The sequence below is a fragment of the Aulonocara stuartgranti genome (genome assembly GCF_965226115.1).
Source record: "Aulonocara stuartgranti genome assembly, chromosome: 3".
In the NCBI taxonomy this organism is placed as follows: domain Eukaryota; kingdom Metazoa; phylum Chordata; class Actinopteri; order Cichliformes; family Cichlidae; genus Aulonocara; species Aulonocara stuartgranti.
The window spans coordinates 43,829,255-43,838,894 of NC_138941.1; the positions used below are offsets into that span (position 1 = coordinate 43,829,255).

General features: G+C 37.8%; 1 long non-coding RNA gene across 1 annotated transcript; it reads left to right on the plus strand.

Annotated features, from left to right (window-relative positions):
• The first annotated feature begins 7,478 nt into the window (after nt 1-7,478).
• LOC309702826 lies at nt 7,479-8,278 on the plus strand. The gene is made up of 3 exons (XR_014275756.1): nt 7,479-7,502; nt 8,092-8,151; nt 8,255-8,278. It is a non-coding gene; the product is annotated as an uncharacterized lncRNA (long non-coding RNA).
• The last annotated feature ends 1,362 nt before the right edge of the window (nt 8,279-9,640 follow it).

Genomic DNA, 9,640 nt, shown 5'->3' on the forward strand with positions numbered 1-9,640 from the left:
TCTAAGCATCATAACAAAGACATCACATTCATGCAAATTAATTACAGGCTGTGGATGAAATGTTTGTGGATGGCAGAGTTATTTCAGGTCTTTATTGTGATCAGTGCTGGGGTTGTTACTCAAAAAAGTAATGTATTACACAGAACATTTTTATTAAAAGTAATGCAGGACATTACTGATTACTCCAAGAAGTAGGTCATGTGTTGCACTCTTTGTTACATTACTATTGCATTTCCCTGTAAAATGACCTCAAACACATTGTCACGTAATTACCATTTAGCAATATAACACTTAGGCTACAGCCCCACACACCAACACAAATCCCTATCCTAATGAGGACCAGTGTTGCCAACTCCTCAGTAAGGAAAATCACTATTGGCTATCCTAAAAGTCAGTAGAAGTCGCTAAATAACGTCATCTCCTAATTTGCATAATTGATCATGTTTATGTAATTGTAACCTGTAACATGTTGTAGGAGAGAGAAATAACATTGTGGAAGAGACAAAGCGAGTAAAAAACATCCTAAGTGCATTTATAATACATTTACAACTACAAATTAAATTCTTTTAGCTATCACATTTCCATCTCCCTTACTCGGTCTTGGTGCCGGCAAAAGTGACCCGAAATGGGCACTCTGGTGGAGTTACTTTGTGTGTGTGTGTTTATGGAGTTTTAAACCTTGTGATTCACAAAAAATAAGAGTAAAAGAAGGGCGGGAGCAGTGGCTTTGTTCATGCGCGATTCATTTTCAGTTTGGACTAGGGATGGGTATCATTTAGGTTTTATCCTATACCAGAACCAAACCGGTACTTTTGAAACGGTGCTGGTGCTTAAACCGTGCTCGAAGCGGTGCTTAAAGAATGGAGAACACACACGTTGTCCAAAAACCTCTCATGTTTAGCTGTTTTTTCTAAAAAGATAACAATGTTAGCCTTTTCTGCAGCTATAGGGCATATATGGTATCACTCTTGGCTGGAAGCAGTGCTTAAACAATGGAAAAAACACAAATTTTGTCCAAAAACCTCTCATGTTGAGCTGTTTTCCACTTTTTTCTTTGGTCATTTTAGCCTTTTTGGCCAGGGTGAAGGGAGCATCTGCCATCAAACAAGAAGACAGCCGCATGTAACTACGACGGTGTTTGCTAGTTCACCTTACATGCGTTAATTTAATAACGTGGTTAGCCTACTCAACGTAAATTACACACGAACAACATTAAGCTACTCATGCAGAGAAGAACAGCTGCTGCTGCCATCATCAACCGTCATCATTTCTGCTACACTGGCAGGGCTAGGGGCCAGGACTCTCCTCTTCGGGTTCTTGGGGGATGTTGCTAACTCCGGGTCAGATAACAGGCAACTCACCCGCAGTAGATGTGCTCTGTGTGAGGTCTCGCAGCAAGCTATCAAATACGGTGCATTTATCGGCTTTTAAAAAAACGCTATGCGTCGCCAGGTGTTTCATCAGATTCGAGGTGTTACCTTCTTTGTACAGTATCAGCTTGAAGCACTTGTTGCAGGCTGCTGAGTTTGCATCTTTTGCTGTGAAGTACAGCCAGACTTTTGACCCTTCGCCTTGGGCATTTTTAATCTGTAGCTCTCCTCTAAAAGAACGTACGTACCTGGGCCCACCTACTACGCTTGCAAAGGTAAAATGATTGGCTAGAATCCAAAGTGTATGACATTTCAGGGACATTTCACATCGAAATGTGTGCTGCTTTTTGGTCTGGTTACTACCGTTTATGTCAGAACCACCGGTACCCATCCCTAGTTTGGACACGTAGAGGCCAGCATCTCTGACAGCAGCTGGGGGCGACTGCTGAGTGAGGATGATCTGCCGTCTGTGAGCGCTTTGGCATGGGCAAAGTGCGCAGGGCAGCGCCCGCTGCTTCTTGAGAGTAAGAGCGAGCTTTCAGTCAAAGAGTGGTCATAATTTCCTAATAACACCAGCAAAAGTCACCAGATTTGTCGCTAGTCGCTTTTTAGAAAAAAGTCACTAAGGGGTCTGAAAAAGATAGCGAAAAAGTTGCTAAGTTGGCAACACTGATGAAGGCATACATATGATCTTTTTCTTAGTATTTAGGTATGAACACAAAGCAAAAATAAAAACCAGAACAAACAGACTTTAAAGTGATCTCCAATGTAATTCTACTTTAGAAGCATGAACAGGATTGTATTGTTGTAGGGTCTTTACCCAACAAAATAAAGCACCTTGAGACAACTGTAGATGAGATTTGCCGCTAAATAATTACATGAAAAAAAAAAAACAGGTAGAAATAGAGACTGCAGTCTGACTGCTCATCCATTTGTTACCTGAAAAAGTTTATCAGCAGCTGGCTTCACTACAGCTTACTTGACTGGGTTGGGTCAAGCGGGGTCTGCATTTATTCAGCTTTAGCGTCACTCTGGGCTCTTGGCTAGCTTAGCGTTAGCATTCTATGTGTGCAGGTGCTTGCAAAGATCTAAAGTTGTGTTAGCTACATAATGCAACTGTTTTTGTCCTGGAAGCAGTTTGAATTTACCATTGTGACCTTATCTTATTGTGCAAAAAAAAAAGTAGTTATGTCTATATCCACTTTGGAAACTGCCCTGCTAACTCACTGACTTGCGCAGGTAACAAAGACAGTGATGAGCACTCAAGCGTAGAGCATTGCATTGCATTCTCCATACCTGTGTATATTTGAACTGTTGCTTTGAAGTGTTTTTGTGCTGGTTTTCAACTTTGCTTTCTTGTGCTGACTTTCTGGTGGTGTTGGCAGTAGTAGTGATTGTTATATCACCTGTTCGCTTATCGAGGGAATTTTTGAATGAGTGGATGATGGGAGAATGCGACTTTTGCTGACCGCTCAAGCCTTGAATGTTGTGATAACTGTTGTTTTGGATAAATTACTTTATCCAAAACAAAGTTACTTTCTCAGATGAGTAATTACAAAAAGTATATGAATATATGTGTAATGCATTTTTTTTTAATAATAACCAGTAATGACATCAAGTAAAAACAAAGTGTTCAGATGCAAGTATTCCTACTGTTTCTGTGTGGACACAGACCTATTCACAGTTCTACTGTGTTTTTCTCCTAAAAATGTGTTTGTCCACCTGAAACTAACAAAAACACAGTCAATTATAGATTATAAATAAAAGCTTGTAGCTGTGGCTGCATGATGTAGATGCTGGTTTATATATTGTCTGACAAGGCAATGAGTTCAGTGCTGGGAGGAGACACCGAATCCTGGATTGTGTCAGGAAGAGCATTTTCCAAACAAAACGTGTAGCTCTTTATTTTATGTGAATAAAGGAGCAGCTGAAAGTAACCAAGTAATGCATACCAAGTAAATTTTAAACATTTACAATTTAAAAGCTGTTGAAATGATGATACATGATAACATTACATTGTGTATTCAGCAGAGCTGCTGAGTCTGACAGTGGAGTGTAGAGATGCTGGTGTGCCAAACAGTTTATCTGTGACACAAATGTCTGTTTTACAGTCATCTTACTGTAATTACATCATATGTATGTATGTATGTATGTATATACCCAGTTCCTTAACAAGTGTGATAATCTCAACAAATCTTTGCACAAAGATCATCACACATACAAAAGCTATTAACTATACATTTTAGTAATAAGCATCCATTTATTAATCCCATTTCTTTTGATTTTTGTATTCATCATCCCCTGAAAATGTTACATTATCTGTTTTGTTAGTTTCATGTGTCACATTCAAGGTTTGTTGCCTGTGAATAACTTAATGGTCACAAAATTTTGTGTCGTTGACTGATTTTTTTTTTCTAGATCTACTCTAATTTTACTTGTTGTTGTTTATGCTTTTCTGTGAACAGTTTCCAATAAGCCCAATGTGACCCTGCAGCCATCCTGGACTCAGATATACAGTGGTGAGACGATCACTGTCAGATGTGAGATCCATGGAGGAGACACTGAGTGGGATTATGAGTGGGAAACAAACAGCATGATAAAAGCTCCAAATCAAAATGAATACAGGATTAGATCTGCTTCATCATCCAACAGTGGAAACTATCGCTGTAAGGGCAGAATGAAAAGTTCACAGCATGAAACAACAGAGTGGAGTGTTTCAGTCACACTGACAGTTTCTGACAGTAAGTAGAGTCATAGTTCATTTAACCTGGAAATAGAAACAGTTTGTAAAAATGTGTTTTTATTAGTACATGTTGAGATATTTGACATGTTTAGATAGTCTCACTCTTAAAGTTCATCATAAATATTTGTGAGTCAACATTTTAGTGACATTGAATTCAGAGTTAAGAGATGAAACATTGAGAGAAAATCTTTGTTGAACAGATGAACCCCGTCCTGTCCTCACTGTGTCTCCATCATGGCTGAGTCCTGGAGCCTCAGTAACTCTGAACTGTGAGGTTGAACATCCGTCTGCAGGATGGAGCTTCTACTGGTATAAAGCTGTTCCTGATCTATCAGAGAAATCCTCCAGTTATGAGCTGCTACCTGATGGCAGTGGGACTGCACAGGACTCCTACATCATTCATGGACAGACACACACAGCAGGATATGTGTGCAGAGCTGGAAGAGGAGACCCAGAGTATCACACTGATCACAGTCAACCAAAGTTTGTCTGGTCTGCAGGTCAGTTTGATTCTCTTGTAACCAGTGCAGCTGTTATTTACCTTTAAAGGTCCCCCAAAGAATAAATGATTTTTTTTTCATTTGTGATATTGGTATATATCTTTGCCTAACAAGCACATGTGCAGTTGTAATTGCTATTTCACGTTCTCCTCTCTGCATGTTGTTTTCAGGTGTTCATTCAGCAGCAACTCTCAAAGTGAGTCCTGACAGTGTGCAAAATCCGATGTATGCCTCTGTCTCACTGACCTGTGAGGGAAACTTCACTGAGTGGAGAGTGAAGCGGTTCCCCAACGATGGCCCCCTGTTCTATTCCAACTGTGTGAGAACGACTGGATCCACATGTAACATCAGTTACATATTAAAGTCACCTACTGCAGTGTACTGGTGTGAGTCTGGATCAGGAGATTTCAGCAATGCAGTCAACATCACTGTACAGAGTATGTTATTATACATTCTTCATGTTCTTTTGGTCGTTTTTTCCCCCTTTATGTTAATCATTACCTCACAGTTTTTCCCCACTACACTGCTGTATGAAAGTAAATCTGTTAAAAATGGACAAAATGTGGGACATTTAGGCAATTTTCAGTCTTATTTTAGCTCAACCCTTATCAGTGAATAAGCAGTAAATGTCTGAGTATGTTATTATACGTATGTTTTTGTGGGTTCTCCACAGAGTGCTCAAACCACTAAGTTTTACTTTTTAACATATTTACAACAAGCAAACAAACAAAAACTGCAAAACCCAGCAAAGCAGAGTACAGTACAGTGGTCCCTCACTATAATGCGATTCACCTTTCGTGGCCTCGCTGTTTTGCAAATTTTTTTTCGTGCGATTTTGCATGGTTTTTGGGTTGTTGTTTTTTTTACAGCGCATTGTGTTCTGCATCCTGGTTGGCTGTAGACCATTGCCAATCAATCTCGTGCTGTCTCCTGTCGTGTACAGAATGTGTTCAGTTTGTCAAATTTACATAAATCTTCTATCACTCTGAAGTGCTGAACTGCATGTTTGTAAGTTTTCTCCCCAACAAACACAACAATGTTGAGGAAACATTTTGCACTGTCAAAGGCACCTGTGGTTGCAACCAAAAGGCAGAGGAAGATTCTAGCCATTGCACAAAAAGTTGGACTTTTGGACTTGCTAAAGGAAAGTAGAAGTTACTGTATTTTTTGGACCATAGGTGGATTATAAGGCGCATTAAGCAAAACAAAATAGTCAGATAAGTCAAACTTTACTCAACTTATTCTTCTTGCTTCCTCTACTTCCGTACCATTGATTCTCATGTTCTGGACCTGAAAACAGGGTTTGATCTTTGGTTTCATTCTATAATACTGGACTTATTTTTCTACGAAGGTTTGAACTTTGAGAATGTTTAAACAAGAATGAAAAGTGTGAAAATGTTGATGCCTGTCTGAGAAAAGTGTATAAAGTGTGTGGTGAGGGGTTTTACAGCTTTAAAACATCTATAATAATTGTAAAAAATAAAGTTGGCTACTTTGCAGATTTCAGGTTATTTTTAGAATGTAACACCCGTGATTAACGAGGGACCACTGTACACTTAAAGTAAGACCTCATGTTCCTCTTTTCCTGTGTGGCTGTGTTTGTTATGTGCCACTGCATAAACAAGCAGCTGGTGAGTTGTTTTCATTAATGCTGCATCAAATCAGCTCAACATTACATTACAACACAAGTCTCACTCTGAAGACAAGGACAATTCCCATATTTCAAAATACCTCCAACTGTCAACCTAGAGCCCAAAGTCTTTTAGCTGTTACTAACTGATATATGGAAATAGCCCAAGTCTCATGAGATTAACATTTCATGTCTAAGGCACTCTACATTTTATAGGTCAGCTGTCCATTTGGTAAAAAAAAGTTAGTGTACAGTAGTTCTTATACACAGAACAGTAGGTATCACATCATCATGTAACTTTGGTGCCCTTCAGCTTTTTTTCTGATCTAACAGGACCACCATTGATTGTTTCACAGATAATTATTATGATCCTATCCTGGTGAGTCCTGTTCATCCTGTGACTGAGGGAGCTTCTGTTAGTCTGAGCTGCAGTTTGAGAACACAAAAAATACTTTCCAATGTGTTTTTCTATCACAATGACAAACTTCTTCAAAATGATCCCCGAGGGGAGCTGAAGATCTCTGCAGTGTCAAAGTCTGATGAAGGTTTCTACAAGTGTCAGTACTCAGGAAGAGAGTCAGCACAGAGCTGGATGTCAGTTAAAGGTGAGCAGGATCAAAACAGTTGATGGATTTTTTTTTTTTTAATAGAGTACTCATTGATGGCGTATATCATTGAGTATGTGTTTTGTCTTCTTGTCACCTGACTCTACTTCTTTGAGAATATATGTTTTTTAATGTTTAGAAAAAAATTCTCACATAAGGTCTCTTAATGTTTTCTGTTAATATTTACAATCACAGTAGCTCCATCAGGTCCTGAAAGCTTTTCATTTCCTCTGTGGTTGGTTGGACTGGTTTGTGGAGTCTTTCTTCTTATTATTCTCCTGCTCTTAGGAATGAGTATTCTGTATTGCTATAGAAAAGTGAAGGGTAAGACATTTTTCTTACTTGATACAAAATATAAAAACATCATAGCACTAAATAGAAGTAAAACAGTTTGGATTATCAAAAAAAAATCATTTTCCTTTTTTGACAGATTTATGCTTCACTGGGTTGGTATAAATCTCTGCATTCCTATTTTCATTTTAAACATTCAGTAGTAATTTTCTTACTGTACTAAATTTACTTTATTATGTTATTATCTGTGCATTTGTTATGTTTTCATTAGGCCGATCCAGTCGGACATCAACAGTCAAGACTCCACCAGAAATCATGGAGACAATCAGCATGAAACCCATGAATACAAATCTCTTCAGCATGGTCAGTGCTTAAACTAAAGTTTAGTATTAATAATTAGTCTTCTTAAAGTCCAGGAGTTCTGGTCATCTGGTCATCAATCAAATATCAAAAACACAAAAAGTTGTGCAAATAATCAAAAAAATCCTAAAAACTGAGTTAAACCAGAATTTACTCACAGAAATGTATATCTAACTAAATGAACTGAAGGATCAACAAAAGTTATTGTTCCATATCATTACAACACATACAATATTTTTAATACACTGTTGATTGATTGATAATATTATTCATCCCGGGGGAAATTGGGTTAAGGCTGCCAGCCTTCCCAGCGCCATCTTAGCCTTCCGACCATACATCCATTACACAAACATCACGGGGAAGACAGGTCAGAGAGTTATAGCAATGGAAAATGCACAATGTGAGGAAAGACGAGGAGAAAAAAGAACTCTCCCCAGACTGAGCTCCAACAGGGAGATCAAACTGTTAATCAAACTTTCTAAAACTGTAATTAAATTAAATTCGAATTTTGTGTCTTTGCACTTTAACAAAACTGTGTTGATGTATTTGCTCTAATAGTACTGACATGATCCTCTGACTTTGTTTCTTCAAGCTCATTATGAACCCTATGAAACACTCCATCTTGCGGAAGAGACTGCTAATGGTCCAAATGGTACACAGTATCTTTTGAATAGCACACAGCAGCTAGAAATACACATACTTACAGGTCATAGCTTTAAATTGTAATTCTGACTCTGGCGTATTATTTTTTTAAGGTGATAATCACGACTATGAAACAATCGCTGACTTGGAAGAGACCGCAAATTGTGAAAATGGTACATGTCATGTTTTGAATATCACAGAGTGGTTAGAGATACATAAACATTTGAGTTAAAAACAGTAATTCTGGTGATTTTTTTTATAATCCTATAAATACAAATATATATATTTCAGAAGCAGATAAAGTTCATGAAGCCACATACTCTCTTACCGACCTTAAAAATTCCAGAAAGAACAGTAAGTATAGTACAAATACTCGCACATGCAAAAAAGATAAAATACATGCAAAAAACTAATTAGGAAAGGTTTTGACCTGCAGTACTGATGTAAATGTATTAATTATTTTCTTTTGCTCATTCATCTGATTATCTTAGCAAGGAAGCATCATAAACCACATGAGAGTCCTCTTTCCACTGATGTGAACATGGAAAATGCAGGTAAACTCACAACAGTCAAGCACTGAAATGTCTCATTACATTGACAATATTCCTTGACAAGATTAAATGGCCTCACCACATAACACCCTTACTCTGTGTCTTTTGTGTTTGCCTTACAGGTCAGTGAAGAGAGCAACAGGAGCAAAGCCAAAGAGAAGCATAATGTAATCATACTATAATGTTTAGAGCATATGCATGCTGTATATGTTCCCTACATCCTCTGAGTGAGACACGCTTGATAGAATTTTGCATAAGCATTGCATAGGGCACTGTGAGTGACCCATGCATATGTAAATATTTTGCACAAGTCTCAGAATCGTATATAATTGTATATTTGACAGTTCAATTGGAATAATGGAATATCAGAATAGAGTGGCGTGTCTAATTTAATGTATTTTAGCATCATATTATAGCATATATCATAGCATCTCATATGTGGTAGCATACAGATTTGTATTCCCTGTCTCCCATGGTAATTGCAGCGTGCTGGGATTTTCTTGTATGTAATGATATAGACACAATATTCTGTTTTGTTGTTGTTTTGAGGGGTTTTTTTGTATTATCTGGTTTAACTGACAATACAGGTTTAAATAAAGGTTTTGCAATGCTACATTAGGGCACCAATACATATTTGTACTGCATAATGTATTATACATTATGTTGAAATAAATAAATAAATGCTGTGACTGATGCTGTATTGACTTGAATGTAAACTATAACAGTCAAACCCAATAACACTGAGCTTTATAAATATGATACATCATCAAGTGTAACAGCCGTTTGATCACTAGGGGGCAGTGCAGGAAGCACAGCTGTAATTTCACTAATAACTGTTGATCATGATATTTCCAAATCGATTGTGTTCTACTGAACTGCTTACATACCTTTATTGCTGCTTTCAGATTTTCTTAGATGTCAAACATGTAGCATAGATCCTGCTAGAAG